Below are 17,260 nucleotides of genomic sequence, written 5' to 3'. Positions count from 1 at the left end.
GGACGCCCTATCCATTGGGCCAAGTCCGCTTCCCCTGGATGGACTTTGTAACTTCCTCAATCTATAGAAGGTGGCACAGGTGATCTGTGTGACTTCTGAAGTCAGGTTATAGAACACAAAGTGACTTTGGCCTGGCCTCTGTTTCTCAGAACACTTGCCCTGGCAATCCAGCCAGGAAGCTCAGGCCACAAGGCGAGGCCATGTATGGAGGGTGCTCTAGTCTAACAGCCATGCCCCTTCACATCATGTGCAGAGGCAAGATATGCCTGGTCTAAATTCCCGACTGACAGAAACAACGAGAGACAATAAATGAAGTGTTGGAGAACTTGGTTTATAGCAATAGATAATTAATATTCTACTTTACAATGTTTCTCCTCTTGGCATGGAAAAACAAGTCCTGACAGGAGGTTCATGTTGTTGTGTTTTGGAGTTTTTCTACAGTCAGAAGTGCCTTTAGATGATTCTACCATAAGAAAACTAATTCTTGCAATTACTTTTAGATGGGGGAGAAACAAAAATTGTTCATTCACCAATTTTTAAGATCTTTTATATGCTAGATGTTAAACTGACCTAAGGGAGCCCAGAACCTGGTGGGAAAAAAACAGACAAGAAAATAAGAACTTAGAGCAGAGTGTGACAGATGACAAGGCAGCAGCAGTCATGATGCTCCAGGCAAGCCTAGAGAACAAGCACCTAACTCAGCCGTGAGCGCCAGTAAAGATTTTTCCAGGGGCCGTGTCGGGAGCCCATTTGTGAAGGACAAGTTGGGCTAGCTAATTGGACATGGTGCAGCAGAGAACAAGTGTAGGAACGGACTCCTGTCACCTGTCAAGTTGTATCTGGGGTCCAGGCAGGACAATTTATATTATAGAACCTATGGGCTCCAATTTCTGACAATGTATGGAGCAAGAGTCTTACAAAATGGGGTAGAAGGTGAATTAGTGAACTACTGGTTAAACACTGACTATACTGAAACGTTCTCTGTAGCATCTGAGCATGGGCATCAATGCCACAGGAAGGTGCATTCCTGCCTCCAGAGAGCATGGCCATTTTCTCTAAAGAAGAAATTAGGGGTTTTCTTTTGCTAAACTTCCTTTCTTAGTGATTTTAAAATCAAGAACAGTGGTTTTTAGACTATTTTTTGAGTCATAATTCCTTTGAGAATTTTGTAAAAGCTATGGGCTCTCTCTCCAATAAGATGCATACACACAGAAAGAATGTTCCCAGAACCTCTGAAGCCCAGTCATGCACTCCTGGTTAAGAATCTGTCTGGGAGTCTCCTGACAGATTCCTCCAAAGCTTGGCATAACACATGACACTCCTCATTATGGCAGCATGTAAAAAACTAGCATGTGAAAGGCACAAAAGCGTGTCTTAATTTGAGCAAATCAACAGCTTTCCAAAACTGCAGGAAAATGAAGCATCAGAGAAAGTGGAAATTGCCCCTAATGATAGCTCAGAAAATGGGACTGATTAGGCAAACTGTGTGCCCCTGGATTGCAGTGGGTATCAGGCATGAAGAGCACCAATTACTGTTATCAGCTTCACAGGCGCATCCTGCTCCTCTGCTTGTCAGTCAAGCTCAATAGAGAGTAGAAGGGATTTTAGAGTCAAGCAGGCTTGTGTTTAAATCCTAGATTTCTCTCTATAAAAATTTGTGGAGGTTGGGAAGCGGATATGGCTCAAGTGATAAGGCCTCTGCCTACCATATGGGAGGACCTGGGTTCGATCCCTGGGGCCTCCTGGTGAAGAAGAGAAAGCGTGCCTGCGCAGAGAGCCAGTGACCACATGGTGAGCTGAGTGCCCATGTGGGTGTCCATGCAGCAAGCTGAGTACCCATGTGGTGAGCTGAGTGCCCGTGTGGTAGGCCAAGTGCCCATGTGACGAGCCAGTGCTTGTGTGGTGAGCCAGTGCCCGTGCACATGAGTCACGCCCAAGATGATGACGCAACAAGAGAGAGAGGAAGAGGAGAGTCTGCGCAGCAGAGACCAGGAACTGAGGTGGTGCAACTGACAGGGAACCTCTCTCCACATCAGAGGCCGGTTGTAGAGAAGAAAGATAAGAAGAGAAGACAAAAAAGAGAAAAAGATACAGAAGATCACACGGCGAATGGACACAGACAGCCAAAAAAGCAGGCCGGGGGGGTGGGGGGGAGAAAAAAAATTTGTGGAGGTTGCTTAACTTTTCTTTTCTTTTCTTTTTTTTTTTTTTAAAGATTTATTTATTTATTTAATTCCCCCCCTCCCCTGGTTGTCTGTTCTTGGTGTCTATTTGCTGCGTCTTGTTTCTTTGTCCGCTTCTGTTGTCGTCAGCGGCACGGGAAGTGTGGGCGGCGCCATTCCTGGGCAGGCTGCTCTTTCTTTTCACGCTGGGCGGCTTTCCTCACGGGCGCACTCCTTGCGCATGGGGCTCCCCCACGCGGGGGACACCCTTGCGTGGCACGGCACTCCTTGCGCGCATCAGCACTGCGCATGGGCCAGCTCCACACGGGTCAAGGAGGCCCGGGGTTTGAACCGCGGACCTCCCATATGGTAGACGGACGCCCTAACCACTGGGCCAAAGTCCATTTCCCTGCTTAACTTTTCTGAGTCTTGATTTACTCCTCTGTAAAATGGGGGCAGTAAGAGTATCCACCACGTAAGAGTATTGTGAAGATTAATCAAGGTGAGGCACGTAAAGTACTCAGTACTCCCCATGCACACAGAAAGAATTCAGGTAGACAGCCCTTACTGTGGACACCGGTGAACAGCACTACAGCACAGGCCTTGGAGGTGGACTAACTTGGTTCCAAATCTTGGCACCACCAGTCCCTTACCTTTTTAAACTCTTCAGATTATTTACCTCTCTCAATGTCGGTTTCTTTACACAGGGAAACGGTGATCATAGGGATATCGTCTATTTCAAAGGGTAGTTCCATGAGCGAATCCAGTTCTTTTCTCAAATGGAACACTGGGTACATGGTGGCAATGGTGATGATGATGATAGTAATACTAATAGCTCATACCTACAAAACTCCTACTTAAAGGCCAGGAACTGGGAAGCAGATGTGGCTCAAGCTGTTGGGTGCCCACCTACCATGCAGCAGGGGAGGGGTCCTGTTCGGTTTCTGGTGCCTCCTAAAGAAGACGAGCAAGACGGTGAGCTGATGCGAGGGGCTGACACAGTGAGATGATGCAACAAGATGACACAGCGAAGAGACACAGTGAGGAAACACAATGAGAGACTCAACTAGCGGGAGCGGAGGTGGATCAGGTGATTGGGTGCCTCCTTCTCAAAAAGAAGATGAACAGAGAGCAGACAGTGAGCTCAAACAACGAGGGGGTGGGGAGAGAAAGAAATAAATAAAATAAATCTTAAAAAAAAAAAAAAAGGCCAGGAACTGTTTTATGTGCTTTGCATTGTCACAATTAACCCTATGAGGGCAGGTCTGGTTATTATCTTCACTTTACACACGAGACCGACAGAAATTAAATAAACTGCCTGAGATCACAGAGCTTGTAAGTGCTGGATTTACTCCTCAGCAGTCAGGGTTTGAGTTCGCACCCTCAACCGCTGTTTCCCTGATAATACTAGGTCAAAATCAGCCCTGTAACGTGAGCAGTGTTTTCCCCAAGGAGATACACAAATGGCCAATAGGCACGTGAGGAGATGCTCAGCATCAGCCTCCTCTGGGAGAAGGGGCGCAGAAGGGCTGTGTCTGTGCTGCAGAACCCGGAGGCAGGGGGCTGGCCTCCCCGCTCTGTCTGCAGGAGTGTCCCCTGCCCTCTCTGGGAGGTGTGTTCCTTGTTCCTGCCCAGAGGGTCGCTTTACAAACCAGACACAGGTACTGCTGGCTGTCCCGGGAAGAAGTCTACGTCTGAAAGGGAGGAGGGAGCACAAGTGCGTTCAAGTTCACGCCCGGCCCCGGCCCCGCCCCCCTCGAGGGCTTCTCGGGCGGGGGCGCTACCAGGCCCTGGCCCTGGCGGCCTCGAGAGACGTGGGGCATCACGGCTTCAGCATCCGGGCTTCAGCATCCGGGCTTCAGCATCCGGGCTTCAGCATCCGGGCTTCAGCATCCGGGCTCCCGCGAGGGCGTGGCCAAATGGCGCCTGACTCGGGACTGATCTGGATGTAGGTGTAGAAGGTGTTCTTCTCAAACGAGGACACGCAGCACGAAGTTAGAGCCATTTGGGGCGACCGAACCCGGAAGCCAAAAGACACTGAAAAGTGGTAAAGCACTGACTCCAACATGAATTTACGACCAGAAACAGATATGGCCCGGCATTTAAGGGTCCAATAAAAAGAGGACGCTGCTTGGGCTTAGATTATAACTGTAATCCTGGGCCCAGTGTCCTCATTGGTAAAACTGGGAAAAAGAGCAGCCCCTATCTCCCAGGGTTTTAGGAGGATTAAATAAGTTCATATTGGCAAAGCACTTAGCATGGTGCATAGCCCACAGGATGATGGTGAGGAGGAGGGTGATGAATACGGCTAGCACTTGCACACCACAGTGCTTCACACCAGGGCAGTCTTGTTCCAGGGCCTGTGTTCTTACCTGCCTCGTTACAGTAGCTCTCATAAACGTTAGTGTAATTATTATTTCCGGCTAGGGAGAGACGCAGTTGAGCCACAGCAGATGTGAACATCACCTTAAGTTCAGTATGAGTCACATGAAGAGGGGGTAACAGTTGTGAGCTCCTTGTGGGCATCCAAGGCAGAGAGGCCTCAAGACACAAGGAACCCGGATGGACTGACCACCTGGATTGACAGCACTCTGTCCCAGCGGTTCTGAGTGCTGCTGGAGCCCACAGTTCTGGGGTTCACATATGGGACAGGTGGGGGTTAGCTGGACAGGATAAGGTCCTTTTCAACCTCTGACATTCCAGGACTGTAGGACCACCAGGCCCATGTGACAAAGAAGCAGGCTTTTCCCTTCAGGGACAAAGTGTGATATTTGGGGTATTTCTCTCTCTCTTAATAAACATTTCCGCTTGTCTCATCTAGGTGGGCCGGTGGCTGAGAGCGGTCCCTTGCAGAATGACTGACAGAGAAGGGCTCTTGATGAAAGAGGCCTGGCATCTGAATGTACAGTACCGAAGAGGGGACTGAGGTAGCTGGGGAGGGAATCAAAAGGGGGAAAAAAATCGGTGCTAAAAAGGGAAAAAGCAACAAAGACCCTGTGACCTGGGGCTAGGGGGAGCTTTTAGAGCCCTTTAAGTAGTGTGGCTGGAGGGCCATCTGGCTTCCTGGGGGCCCAGCCTCCTCCCGGATCTCCAGGCAGAGCCTGATGTTAGCAAGGTCCCCAGGTGATTCGTGCTCCCTGAGGCTGAGAGCACTCACGCAGGGCCCCTCCAAGGGAGGCCCAGGTGCAGCGGCCACTGCTGCAGCCACCTCTGAAAAAAAACCAGCGAGGAGGAAGGCGGTGGCAGCCGGAAGAGCGGGCTTGGTGCTGGAGGCCGGTCTCCATGGGGACGGCTTCCAGCCCAGCTGCTCCCGCTAGGTCTGTGTCTTTATCTCCTCAGGTTCAGAAGAGTCAGTCACATTTGCATAAGGAAGCTCTCGGGCACAGGCACTCATCTGACACCCGATTAAACCATCTTGGTATAAATCATCTCTAGACAGTCTGTTATTATTTTAGGAAACAACATAAAAGAATGGTAATTAAAAGTAACGCCCCAGGAGGGAATTTTGACTTCATTCCTGCGGTTGGCAACTGAAGCACCTTGGGATTTTTTTTTAATGTACCATTTCTAGACGTTCACTTAGATCACAGCCCCACAGCTCGTCTGGGCTGCTGTTTTTTTCCCTTTCCTCTGCTGATGCTTGGGTTGTGGCTTTATTCTACTGCTGTTTTTTTCTTCTTCTTTCCACTGAGCATTTTCTGATTTTACTTTGACTTGCAGTGGGGGAGGATATCTGCTTCTGGATTATGACACGACATCTGAGGCATAAAATGCTAAACTGAGCTGCAAGCTGTTTTCAGTGTAAAGGCAATTTTACACTTCACAGTTAGGCCCTGTGAGGCACTTTCAGGGCAGGGAACTTTTCTATCTTAGACCACCATCAGGAGATTATCTGGGGATTTTGGGTCCAGCAGAAGCTTTGCCCTCCAGCTACCCACTCTCTGCCTGCCACCTCCTAAGCCTTCCTGCTCTCCTCCTGAGACCTCTAGGCCATATAATCCAGGTTGTCAGCTAGGCCACTGCATCCATCATGCTGCTTACGCCCTTCACTAGCCAGCTGTTGTTAAGCTAAATAAAATGGGATAAACGGATGTGGCTCAAGCAATTGAGTTCCTGCCTACTGCATGGGAAATCCTGGGTTTGGTTCCCAGTGCCTCCTAAAGAAGACATGATGATGCAAGGAGCTGATGCAACAAGTAGATGCAGTAAGCAGGGACTGGATGTGGCTCAAGTGGTTGGGCACCTGCCTGCCCCGGGTTATGTTCCTGGTGCCTCCTAAAGAAGACAAGCAGACATAACTAGTAGACAATAAACAGAAAAAATGAGCAGACAGACGAGGGAGCCATCTGGGGGGTGGAATAAACAAAATTTTTAAAAATTATTTGAAAAAAATTAAATGGCCAACTGCATTGGACATTGCTGAGAGGGACACTTTTCTGAGAAGGGATTTTGCAGAAGACAAAAACAACTGACCTGCAGGGGTTTTCCAAGAAAACAGAAGGTACCCTACAGGGTTGCAGATAAGTATCACCTGGTGATAAAGCATTTTAGGTCAGGAGAGATAGATTATCAGAATGGATTTACCATAGTAATCAAAGTATATGTGCTCCACACTCTCTAAGTCCCCCCTGGGTACCATGGTAACTTAACATCAGCCAGTCACAACACTTCCTCACTTGCTTCCATGTTTGCTCTCCCTTTCCACTCCCTTGGTGGGGCTCCCTTCTATTTCTGGGATGGGACGCTGCCCAATTCGTGAATTTCTCAGTAAAGTTGTGAGATCTGCATAAAAAGTTTTTAACACTGGGCCCATGGCCTGTGTCCTGAGCCACTTGGTTAGCGACCTCCTTATTGCCCTACCACATACCCTGTCCTTCTGTCCCTCTTACCTGGCAAAACCCGACCACCATCTGCCTTCTCTGCTTCTGCCTCCATGCAGCTGAGGGAACGAGGGGAAAGCACCGATCAAGGCTACTGCAAAGTCACGGTCTCAATCCTTACCGGGTTCTCAGTGCCCCTTGACAAACATTTTACTTGTCCTAAACCAGCTCCTCTCCCCTAACAAACCCCTGCCTTGACCCTGCATGCTCACCTCATGGAGGCACCCTCTCTGCTTCCTTTTACGGCTTTTTGGCAGTGGACTCAACACCAGTGGCTTCCATCTTAGCTCGCCTGGGCGGCTTTCTGGATGCACTGATTCCCTGGCCCCCTGCTGGGTGACTGGGCCAGAATCTCGGGGGTCACAATCCAGCCTCTGCCCTCACCGGTCCGTTAAGTGGGGCCAGCAGGAAGGACAACTACAGCCCATGCCCCTTCTCGGTCTCCTCTGATGTGACTTCCGGTGTGCTGACACTGCTGGTCATTGCCAGGACATCCAGGACACCTTTCTCTCCTTTGCCTTCTACCGCTGACCATTTCCCTTGGCAGCTTTCGTGTTGCCATCATTTGGTTTAGTCCTCAACCCGTTGCTCTTCTCAATCTACATTTCCTCCTTAGGGAACCACCCGGCTCGATCTACAGAGTATATGCTGATTTATATCCCCAGGCCTCAGCTCTCTAGAGGTCTCACCATACTCTATCCAACTGCTTGCTGGACATCTTCCCCCCCATGCCCCACAAGCACCTTTTTTAAAAAAGATTTATTTGTTATTTATCCGCACTACCCCCTCCCCAGTTGTCTGCTCTCTGTGTCCATTCGCTGTGTGTTCTTCTGTGACCACGTCTATCCTTATCAGTGGCACCAGGAATCTGTGTTTCTTTTTGTTGCGTCATCTTGTTGTATCAGCTCTTCATGTGGATGGCGCCATTCCTGGGCAGGCTGTACTCTCTTTCACACTGGGTGGCTCTCCTTACGGGGCGCACTCCTTGCACGTGGGGCTCCCCTACGCGGGGGACACCCCTGTGTGGCACAGCACTCCTTGCACGCATCAGCACTGTGCATGGGCCAGCTCCACACGGGTCAAGGAGGCCCGGGGTTTGAACCGTGGACCTCCCATGTGGTAGGCGGACGCCCTATCCATTGGGCCAAGTCCGCTTCCCTCCCGCAAGCACTTTGACCTCAAATATTTCTGAGATCAGATCCAGCGCCCCCCACCCCACCCCCACCCCATCCCCGCCTCTGTGACTGCTCCTCCTTCTATATTCACCACGCAGATCTCCATCTCTACTGCCCAGGAGCTGCCCTAGAAACCTAGGAGTCACTGTGGACCCTCCTGTTTCCTCATTCATCTCAGGTCTCCTGACTTTTACCTACCGAAAATTATAAAACTGTATTTCTTCCTCCTGATCCCTTGTTTAGGTCCTCCTCATTTCTTACTTGGAATATTAAAATAGCCTCTTAACTGGTCGCTGCCTCCACCCTAACGATTGCTGGGGTGATAGTTCTAAAATGCCATTCTTAGAAATTTCACTCTCCTGGCTCAAAACTCTGCAAAGCCCCCTGGTTCTAAAGAGGAAACGCTGGTTCGTGAGCCTGGCACAGAAGGCCGCCATGACCGCAACCGGCTGTGGGCTGGGGCCAGGGTGAGGCATGCTGGGCGTCAGGCCACACAGTTTAAGGAGACGCTCACTTTCAGGTGTCCACCCTGTGCACACAGGACTCGGAGAGTGAGCTCTGCTTTAATTTTGCACCCTAGGTGCCAGCCTCGCTTACCTCCCCCTGAGCTCCTCCTGCCCCTCTGCCTCTCCAGCCGCTGGGTTCGACAGTCCACCCCCACTCCTTCAATCTGTGCTTCAATATTATCGTTCTCCTTGTAGCTAGAGTTGCACAGAGGAGCAGGCCTCTTGCAGCTCAAAGTGATCCCCTCCAGAAAATCTCCTTCTACTCTAGCTCTCATAGGCTGTGGGGCTTTATCTCTGCCACTGCCCTGTCCACATTAGACTCCTCGTGAGCTGCTCTGTGGCCAGGGCATCGGGCAGCGTGGCACAATCAGCAGGTGCTCCACATTAGCGGAATATGAGTCCACTCGGGACGTCACTTGAGCCAGCCTCAGGCCCAGCCTTCAAAGGCCACACTTCCCCTCTCAGCCCGTCACAATGGGGTGACTTCCAGACCCAGGGAGCGGGGAGAAGATTAAACCATCAGATCTCTGCAGGTGGCAGCCAGAGCTTGAGCAAATAGCTCCCTTTCGGACAAACACACTTGAAGGTAGCCTGCAATTTTCACAGGGATTACAAGCTGCCCGGCCAAGTGCTAATTTATGGGCTTTCTTCCTGCCAAGGTTTCCACCATGCTGGCTATGTTTGTCAGTCTCATAGCGGTGATGTTTTCTGGCAGAGAGCAGGAGCAGCATTGGGCGTGGCTCTGGAGCCTCCTAACGCTGTGCTTTTTAGTGGGCTTCAGTAAAGTGCCCCTTAGGGAGTATCCTCGCTACCACAAGGGGTTCCTGGAACCTCCCTGAACACTGGCTAGGAGGCAGCCGCCAAGGCATAATCAGCTTTAGAGTAAAGGGCATTCGGTAAGATCCCTGTCACGCATTACATTTTTAAGTGTTATTCAAGTGCTTTCTTCCCTGTGTCTTGTTTCTTTGAGGACCTGTTCTATGTACAGGATGGTCTGTTCTCCACTGCAGACAGGGCTTATCTATTTTATTCAACGCTGCTTCTCCAGGGCTGGCAGAGTGCCTGGCATGAGGAAGTAAGTACTCTATATAATCTGGCACACAAGAACAGGAAACAGAGGAGCCTGGAGGTGGATCGGAGCTGCAGGAGCTGAGGGCAGTGCACTGACCGGCCCTCTGTGCTCGGCTTCCCGCTTACAGGCTGGCCCGCCGTGCACCTGCCCGAGTCTGGATTCTGACTGCACCAAGAGCTGGTGAGAGCAGAGAGCGATTTCATTAAGCAGAAACAGGGAAGCTGGCCATCCACCCCGGTGTCCTGTGCGGCTGTTGCTCCAGTAGCAGCTTCCTGCTGGGGAAGCTGCTTTTCTTCCTGGTGTGCCATTTTCCTTCTCTAGCTAGCCTTCTAGTTCCCTTCCGGAAATTTAATGATGATGAATTAGGGGGAATCCTAACCAACCCCAACACAAAAGAACACCCCAAAGACAACAAAGAGGAAACCGCACTATTAAAATATTACTTTTACCAAAAAATGCTGGTTGTCTTTCTATGTACTAATACATAGCAGGGCAACCAAAGACTCACTCCCTAGAGAGGAAGAGAGACCAGAAAACCCCTCTGCAGGACCAAGGTGGTGAGACCAGCTCACACAGGGCTTCACATAGAATCTCAGAGGCTCATGAATCCCTGGAGGTTCTTTCCTCATCGTCCAAGACCTGCAAGGGTCCTGGTTAAGAATATCTTGTTTATTAGAACTTCAAAGTGGAGTTGAATCAGAGCATTAGAAATGGACTGAACTGGGGTTCAGCCAATGCAACCTGCAGCTAACCAGATTTTACAGATAAGGTTGGTGAGGCCTCGAGAAGGCGGAAGCACACCTGCAGTCAGGTTAATCTCCTGTGTTTAAAACACAGGTAGAGAAGGGGGAAGAGTGCAGAGAGGGGAGCTGTGGGGGAAAGAAGTATTCCTGGCCAATCCTACTGATGGGCTATTACTGGGTTTCATTCTTGTGTTTAGTACAGGCCGGTTTCCTAGCTTTGACCCAAAGAGACCAATTCTGAAGCTCCCTTTCAGCTCCCTACTCAGGATCTGCAACTAAACCCTAATAGCTCTTCCTAGGGAGACTTGTGGAGGGGCCGCAGAAACACCAAACAGTTTCGGTCATTACAAAAACTCCCAAGCAACAAAGAACATAATGTTTCCAGGAAGTTGGGGAAGGCTTTCTGAGGAGAACATATGAGTCTTGAAAGAAAAGTAGGGGTTTGTGCAGCAAGAAGGGGGTGCTGGTGGTCCTGTAGCGGTGCAGTGGCAGGTGCGGCAAGGGCATATGTGAGCAAGAGGACAAGGGAGGCGCCGTGGGGGATGGACCTGGCAGCCACGTAAAGGCTTTTTAAGCTGGAAAGGATCAAAGTAAGATCTGTATCTTAGATAGGTAATTTCAGTAGCCAGATGGAGGACAGATCTTAAGAAAAAATATATATTTTTTCAGTTACGGAGCTATTGTCTACATTCATTCATTCATTCATTCCAACGTATGGAACTCATAATAGAAGGCAGGCACCAATTGAGACCAAAAAAAGAGAGTTTAAACCCAACAGTAGCAAGAGATGGAATTCTAATCAATAGTACATATCGAGGAGACAGATTTGAGAAATACTAGTTGTTAAAAATCAGGAAGGCCTAAGGACTAACGATATGGGGGAGAGGGAAGGAAATAGGAAGTACATTGATAGTTGCTTGAAACTAATATTATGTCCAATATTTTAGATTTACAAAGTCTAAAGGCATTTTCTGTAAGGAGCTCCAGACAGATTAAAACCCAAATGCTAATACTTGAAGATCAAACCAGTCTTCATTTCAGCATCTTTGACCCAAGAGACTAGTTTGGAATTTGTTATTTCTCCAGGGCAGAGATGCAGGCCAGCTCTAGGAGAGTAATTACACTGTCAACTGAACTTGGAGGCTGAACCAGAGAGGTTAAAACAAAATTTGTACTTTGTGTATGATCTTTCTGTAAACCTACAGCTTCACTAATAATTTTTAAAGTAAAGTATAAAAACAAAATAAGATAAAATAAAAATAAAATATCTGGTCTATCTGGGCCTCTCTCCACGCCTGGTGGTAAGTTTTTCCTTATCAGAATTCTATTTTTGTCAAAATGGGGTTGCTTTCATGTAATTTTAGAATCTTTCAAAAACTTTGAAAAGCAGCAAGAACTACACATGAACACAGATATGGTTGGGAACATAGTAGACTGGGTGAAGTTTTATAAAAACAAAAGGTACTTTTTCTCAAGGAAAATAGGATAAGATTTTACTAATGCTACTTTAAGAGGCAAAAGACCTAGCCAAAGAATTCATTTTTGCTTTCTTAATTTCTTATCTATGAGTACAAATAAAGACTAGCCAAATTAAAAAGATAATTTTAAAAAAATGCTAAATGCTATAAATGTCTTTACAGTACATCCGTAGTATATAACATCTTGCTGGGCAGTGAATTACAGGTTGCCCAGATCACCTCAGTCTGACCATTCTAGAAGGTGAAAGGGTGAAATGGAGTACTTACACTGCTGGGGATGGATTAATCCATGGAAATCGGAAGGACTGGATGTTCTCACCTGCTCACCTTTGGCTGGCTTATATCTGAGCAGGGCATTAGCTTCAGTCTCAAAGCTACATGTCTGGCATAGCAGCAGGAGGATCAGGACTGGAGTGCTCTTGATCTCTGGACTTCAGTTCCATACCTGTCCTTTCTGGTAATCGATTTCCACTTCTGGGAAACTGACAACAAATGTTCTCAAGAGGACCTTAACATGCCCTGACAGTAGGGTGTGCTTGCCTCCTACTTAGCAGCAAATGCTTCATGGGTTGCCTTTTTTTTTTTTTTTTTTTTGGTAATGAAAAGCAATTGCTCGGAAGAAGCAAAGCTAACCTAACTGCTGATGTGCAAACCCAGCCTGAGAGCTTAGCTGCAAACTTTGTTCCTGGTCTGGTCTAGCGGTGAAAGGAGCTTCCAGCTTTGCAGAGAGAGGCCTGCTTGTTGGTGCTGCTACAGCACAGGCAAGAGGCAGCTGTGAAGCAAGAGCCACACCTTCAAGACACCACTGCTGGCTCCAAAGTGCAAGGAATTTCATCCAGAGCAGTGGCTTCAGAAATGGTGGATTCTATTTTTTTTTATTAATAAATTTTCCTTTTCTTCCAAGAAGAAAAGCATAGATGGTGGAGGTAAAGTCTTCCAACCTAACAACAAACAAAGGGGATTTACCTGTGTCAGAAAGCCTCCAGGGCTGACAAGAGGGCAAAAGTTTCCTGCGTCAGGTGGGGTGACTTTAAATTACTTGAATGGGCTCATTTGAAGTGCCTAACTCCACTGGGCTTTGGGAACAACAGTATTTTGATATTTGGGAAAGCAGAGAAAGGAGGAGAATAAAGGAGCCACACGATATTGGCTATTGCCTCCACTGTCTTGCTGACGGAAGGCTGCAGGTAATTTGCAAGCCCCAATACATTTCCAGCAGGAAAAAGGGCAGGAGTGAAGCAGGTGTCAGAGGCTGCTGGAAGTCCAGACCTCACAAAGCCAGACCCCGGCAGGGCAGCAGTCTGGGTCACTCAAGATCTGAAACCAGCATTAAAGATCCAAGGCAGGCCTTTGCCATGTACCTCGACAGATGGCTTTTCTAGAATTACAAAGAGAAAGTAAGCTCTGAGTCTAAAACCACCTGCTTTCAGGGCAGATAGAGACAAAGCAGGTTCTTTGGTCCCAGCCTGGGGTAAAGGTCTAAATGGCGGCTGCACGTTTCAGGCACGAGGCGTTTCATCATACTGTGCTCGCCCTGGCTCCCTGTGACTGTGCGCCAGAGCCTCTCTTTCCTTTCAGATGATAAGTCCTGAGCAGTGAACCAGGAGCGACAAAACAGGAGGACAGGGGCCCTCCTCCCACAGAAAACACCCACACAGGAAGGTTCCCTTTTCCTGAATGCTGGGGCCAGTATTAAATCTACCGTGCTACAGTGTCATCAAAAATTGTTTGCCCAATGTATGCAACCATGATGGAAACACCCCCAAAGTTTAGGTCTGCATCATCGTTTCCCTCAAGAAAGGTCAAGTGGGGAGTGGGTGTAGCTCAGTGGCTGAGCGCCTCCTTCCCATGTATGAAGTCCTGGGCACAATCCCCAGTTCCTCCTAAAACAATTTTTAAAAAAAGTCAAGTTGGGAAGAGGATGTGGCTCAAGCAATTGGGCTCCCACCTACATTATAGGAGGTCCAGGGTTTGATGCCTTTGGCCTGCTGGTGAAGGTGAGCTGACCCACATGGAGTGCTGGCCTGCGCAGAGTACTGCCCTGTGCAGGAGTGCTGGCCCACGCAGGAGTGCTGGCCCATGTGGAGAGTTGGTGCAGCAAGATGATGCAACAAAAAGAGACACAGAAGAGAGACAATAAGAGACACAGCAGATCAGGGAGCTGAGGTGGTGCAAGAGAATGATTGCCTCTCTCCTACTCCGGAAGGTTCCAGGATTGGTTCCTGGAGATGCCTAATGAGAATACAAACAGACACAGAAGAACACACAGTGAATGGACACAGAGAGCAGACAACGGGGTGAGGGTGGGGGAATATAAATAAATAAACAAATCTTTTAAAAAACTAAAAGGTCAAGTTATAGCTTTTATGTAGGACAAACTAAGTAGTTGAGAAACAAGTATAAGTATACATTATTAGCCATATCAGGCAGGGAAGGGGCTATTAAAATATCTTTGTATCACAGAAGGATATATAAAATTAGAAGCAACACGGTGGGACATGTCTACAAGTCAACAGAATGTTGACCAAATGAAGCTACAGAAATTGTGGTTTGTCAGATTAACCATGGGGTACAAACCCAAACAGAATTTAAGGAATGCAGACGATCTGGTAAGAGGCCCCATGGTTCCTGCAAATCCCACAAATTCTGCTTGAGCCACTTTTTTAGACAGGGCTTTGTTGCTGTCTGCTCTTAGGCACTGGGTACAGTTAAAGAGTGCTTGGGGCTTGGTTTCTTTTCCAGTAAAATGATGATAATGGAAACTTTTCTCTGCAGGAGCAACAAGTAAGTTTAATGAAGATTTATTGCCCTAGGAAAAAAGGTTTTAAAAAAAAACACAAGAGTTTGGGGTGGAAAGCAGAGGACTGGGACGGTAAGCAAAAGAACTGATTTATGGAGTAAAAGCCATTCACATGCAAGGAGACCAAAGCTGTTGGTAGAATAATTTTCTATTGCCCATCTCTGCATGGCAGCAGCCCCAGGGAAAGCCAGGCAGAGGGCAAGAGTCTAGAGTGAACTCATTATCCAGCATCCCCATTGGATAAATGAGGCATCCCACCATACGTGAACATTCTAGATAAATGAAATCTATCCCAGCAAGTGGTAAAGCTTTTCTTCTGTCTTTGAAAATCTTCCTAAGGTGATTTTCCTATCATCTTCAACAGAGAAGGTAACCAACTAACATACTCAAAGAAAATAAACTTTTTTTTTTTAATTTTTAAAATATTTATTTATTATTATTATTTTTAATTACATTAAAAAAAATATATGAGGTCCCATTCAACCCCACCGCCCCCGCCCCCCACTCCCCCCAAAGCAACACTCTCTCCCATCATCGTGATACATCCATTGCACCTGGTAAGTTCATCTCTGAGCATCACTGCACCCCATAGTCAATGGTCCACATCATAGCCCAAGGAAAATAAACTTTTAACACAATTCATTAACAACATTTTGCAGATGAGAAAACCAAGGGCCAGCAAAGACAAGGGATGTGTCACCAACTATGTTTTGCAACTGAGCAGTGACCTCCAAGATTTGCTGAGCAGGCAGAGAGAATAATTTTGAGCTCAGTTTGCCTGTCTTGGGTTGTTCCTTTTTTCTTTTTTCTTATCTTTTTTTTTTTTTTTTAAAGATACACATATCACACAAAATGTTCCTTTTCTTTACTCTCTTCCTTGACATGCTAACAAAACCAGATATTTAAATTCATGCTTTTTAATTATAGAAAAGGTTTTAGGTCTTTTTCTTCTTTTTTTAAATATAATTTGAACAAGCTTAGTTTTTTGTTTTCTTCAAAGAAAAGGAGTAATAAATTGGAGGGGAGAATAGAAAGGAAACAGAGAACTGTGTGGCTTCTTGTGTGAAAGATGGCAAAATAAATGAGAACTAGGGAAGCGGATGTGGCTAAAACGATTGAGCTCCTGCCTACCACATGGGAAGTCCCGGGTTTGGGTCCCAGTGCCTCCTGGAGAAGACAAGCAAGACAGCAAGCTGGTGCAACAGGCAGGTGCAGCGAGGTGACACAAAAAGATGACACAACAAGGAGACACAAAGAGGAAAGACAATGAGAAACACAACTAAAGCAGGGAGCTAAGGTGGCTCAAGTGATTGAATGCCTCTCTCCCACATGGAAGATCCCAGGTTTAATTCCTGGTACCTCCTAAAGAGAAGACCAGCAGACACAGAGAGCACACATCAAATGGACACAGAGAGCAGACAGCAAGTACAAAGAATGGGGCGGGGGAGGGGATAAAGAAATAAAAGAAATGAGAACTGACAACTATCAAGCTTTTTTTAAATCTTATTTTCCATTTCTTGACTATATGGTGAACTTATCTATATAGTCAAGAAATTAATTTCTCTTTATATTCCCTCTCTTTCCCCAGACCCAAAGAATGCTTCTTGATTATAATCACATAGTAAGGCCTGGAGCGTATAGGTCTATTTAGGAGCCTGAGTTCTAATACTAAAATAAGCCTGAATCCCAGCTTTCCACTACTGTGAACTGGGTGGCCCTCAGTAAGTTACTTACACTCCTTGTGCTACAGTGTCTACATCTGTTAAAGAAGAAAACCCGACAGAACCTACTTTATCTGGTTACTAAGTGGATTATATATAAAGTGTTCTCTGAAAAGGAGCTATTATTATCATAAACCTTCAACTCATCTCACAGATAACCAGTATCTTCCTTTTTCTCAATTCAACAAAACCACAATGTCTAGATGCTGCATATCAATTCCCAGAAGTCTTGACATAGTGTGGTTGGCCCAACAGGCTCTTGCAGCATGTCTCAGGGAAGTGGTCTCCTCTCCCTTGTAGTTCAGTCCCATTGAGTTTGAGTCTGGACTCAGGGACAAAGGCGGATTGGACATGAACTCCAGGCCAGACTGAGGTCATCCAGGGCCAGCCGAGGGGTTGCAGCCACACCACAGCCTAGTGCAGATCTGACCCTGTCCCAGCCAACCTCCCCAGGCCTGTCCATCTTCTATCCCAGAGGCATGTCTCCTATGCTTCAAAGTGCAGCACTTCCCCAGGGGTAGTTCTGTGGTTTCCTCAGCTGGCAGGCCTGTTGACTTCCATCAGGAACACATTTCTCCTTCTCCATGCCTTGCAAACTTCTACCTTCCCTTCAAGGTGTTATTTAACTCTCACCTCCTGTATCTGAGTGTCCCCCAGGCAGGTGCTTCCCCCCTCTGTGTTGAGTCTCCTAATTACTTCTGTTTATCGCTCCCTTGACACTCT

General features: G+C 47.5%; 1 protein-coding gene and 1 long non-coding RNA gene across 3 annotated transcripts in view; one reads left to right on the top strand and one right to left on the bottom strand.

Moving 5' to 3' along the window:
• Window positions 1-17,260, bottom strand: part of GALM (galactose mutarotase) — a 76,398-nt gene that overhangs the window by 15,250 nt on the left and 43,888 nt on the right. The window lies entirely within an intron of this gene.
• Window positions 4,099-9,793, top strand: LOC131273941 (uncharacterized). 2 transcript variants are annotated; one of them, XR_009181117.1, is made up of 3 exons: window positions 4,099-4,209; window positions 4,984-5,089; window positions 9,694-9,793. It is a non-coding gene; the product is annotated as an uncharacterized lncRNA (long non-coding RNA). The 2 variants fall into 2 exon arrangements; XR_009181118.1 differs by lacking the exon at window positions 9,694-9,793 and adding an exon at window positions 5,502-5,590.

Source organism: Dasypus novemcinctus, chromosome 17, assembly GCF_030445035.2.
Source record: "Dasypus novemcinctus isolate mDasNov1 chromosome 17, mDasNov1.1.hap2, whole genome shotgun sequence".
Taxonomy (NCBI): Eukaryota; Metazoa; Chordata; class Mammalia; order Cingulata; family Dasypodidae; genus Dasypus; species Dasypus novemcinctus.
This window is presented reverse-complemented; position numbering and strand designations above follow the sequence as displayed.